The sequence below is a fragment of the Babylonia areolata genome, chromosome 17 (genome assembly GCF_041734735.1).
Source record: "Babylonia areolata isolate BAREFJ2019XMU chromosome 17, ASM4173473v1, whole genome shotgun sequence".
In the NCBI taxonomy this organism is placed as follows: Eukaryota; Metazoa; Mollusca; class Gastropoda; order Neogastropoda; family Buccinidae; genus Babylonia; species Babylonia areolata.
The window spans coordinates 14,248,469-14,250,968 of record NC_134892.1 but is presented as its reverse complement, the minus strand read 5'-3'; the positions used below and the strand labels follow the sequence as shown (position 1 = coordinate 14,250,968).

At 53.6% G+C, this 2,500-nt stretch overlaps 1 long non-coding RNA gene across 1 annotated transcript in view; it reads left to right on the top strand.

Annotated features, from left to right (window-relative positions):
- The window catches only part of LOC143291673 (uncharacterized), a 263,333-nt gene that overhangs the window by 74,559 nt on the left and 186,274 nt on the right, over positions 1 to 2,500 (top strand). The window lies entirely within an intron of this gene.

The following is a 2,500-nucleotide window of genomic DNA, read 5'->3' as shown; positions in this document are numbered from 1 at the left end:
GAGAGGGTGTTGAGAGGGGCCCGGGGGAGGGGATGGGGGGTGCGGAATAGAGGGGGAAGGGGGGGGGGGGGGCGGAAAATGAGGGGGGGCCGGGATTGGGGCGGATCGGAATATGGGGGGGGCGGAATATAGGATGGGGTGCATGCATTTAAAAAGACAAAGCGTCGTATTGGAAAATACATAGGGAGAGTGTAAGTATAAGGTGGAGTTAAGTAGCGGGGGTAGGTATAGAGGTCAAGTAGCAGTAGCGGGGGGTAGGGGTCAAAAGGGGGGGGTGGGTGGGGGTGGCGGTGGGGGTGGAGGGGGTGTGCGTGGAGGGGGGGGGGAAGTGGAGGGTGGATTGGAGGGGACGTGCGTGCGGGTGGGGGGGGATTGGGCGGAAAAGAAGCAGCCGAGAGGAGAGTGAGAGACAACAGAGACAGGAGTGATGCTCTGTGTGTGTGTGTGTGTGTGTGTGTGTGTGTGTGTGTGTGCTGTGTGTGTGTGTGTGTGTTTGTGTGTTTGTCTGTGTGTTTGTGTGTGTGTGGTGTGTGTGTGGGTGTTTGTGTGTGTGTGCGCGGCAATGACTATGCTTCGTTGCGTTGCTGCAAGAAGGATGGAGCAATGAGAGAGAGAAAGATAGTCTAGGGAACAACACACAACACACACACCCACACACACACACACCACACACACACACACGTGTGTGTGTGAATGAGGGTACAGATAAAAATGGCAGTTTAGCGTCACCATAAAATTGGAGTTTAATGCCTGTCTGTGTGTCTGTGTGTATGTCTGTCACACACACACTCTGCCTGTCTGTATGTCTATCTGTCTGTCTGTCTGTCTGTCACACACACACACACACATATACTCTCTCTCTCTCTCTCTCTCACACACACAACCACACACACACACACACACACAGGACATACGCGCACACACCACACACCACCAACACACACACAACCACACCACACCGATCTCCCCTTCCGCGCGCTCTCTCTCTCTCTCTCTCTCTCTCTCTCTCTCTCTCTCTCTCTCTCTCTCTCCATCCACCCCAACATTTTCTATGACTCTGTCTCTCTCACTCCCCATTTCTCCCTCCCTCCCTCCCTCCCCTCCACCCCCCAATCTCTCACTCTCTCTACTCTCCACCATCACCCCCAACATTTCATTATCTCACAATCTCTCTCTCTCTCTCTCTCTCCTCTCCTCCTCTCTCTCTCTCCCCCCTCGGCCCCCCCTCTCTCTCCTTCTCTCTATCTCTCCACCCACCCCAACAACTCACAATCTCTCACACCCCTACTCTCCCATCCCACTCTCTCTTTCTCCTCTCCGCTTTCGTCGTTCCTGATTATCAGTCTGGGTCTTGTTTTGTTTTATTGTATCATATACTGTATGTCATAATGCTTTCGAAATAATTTTAAACACCACCGCTTCATAAGGGGCTAAGGCGTTTTGAATAGATCCATCCGAATCCGAATCCAAATCCTCCCCCTCCCTCTCTCTCTCTCTCTCTCTCTTCTTCTCTCTCTCTCTCTTCACCCACCCAAATCTCAAAGACTCTTCAAAACCCCTACCCCCCACTCTCTACCCCCCCCCCCTCTTCTCTCTCTCTTCTCCTCTCTGCCCACTCCAACATCTCAAAGACTCTCTCACACCACCACTCCCCTCTCTCTCGCTCTGTATCTCACACGCCCTCTCTCCCTCCCTTCCTTCCTCCAATACCTCCCTCCACACCACCACACCCCTCCTCTCTCTCTCCGCCCCCCCCCCCTCACAACCCCCATTCCCCCCCCCCCCCATGCCCCAGCCCAGCACTTAAAACACACACTGTAGCTCACGCCCTCTAATGGCCGTAAACACGGGGGGGCTGACTCAACTCCCTACAGCCCCCCCCCCACCCCCCACCCCCCCCCCCCCCCCCAGTAATTAAGGTCACTGGCATTTGCTCGGAGCGACAGGTAGAGATGCACACACAGACACGTGCAGCCCTGTCCTTTCGCTACGCTGCTATGCCGTCCGTGTATGTCTCTCTTTGGGGGGGGTGTGGGGGGGGGGGATTGTGGGGGGGATTGTGGGACTCTTCGTTGTTGTTTGTTGTTGTAGGAGTGGTTGGTTAGCTGGTCCTGTAATAAATGAATAATGGAGTCTACCGTCGGACCGACGGACGAGTTAAAGTCTTAACTCCCGAGAGCAAGGTTTCGGTTGCGCATGCGCACTAGAGCCTATCCATAAAAGGGAAAGGGGCGGAGTTTATCTATAAAAAGCGCGAGCACGTGTCCGGTAGGTTAGTAGATCGTCATATTTCTCTCCGTTTGCAAGTTTTACAAACAATGTGATCGTTTACCGGATGCCAAACGTCGAGGGGCTGTCTATGCTTTCCAATTATCATGGACCGTACCACCGTGCTGGTGCTAATTTTTATTCTGAACAGACACGTCTAGCGCAAACACAAACGCTATACCTCCGCCCCCCCTTTTCTCTGCATTCAAAATTTTGTATTTACGTGTAGCTG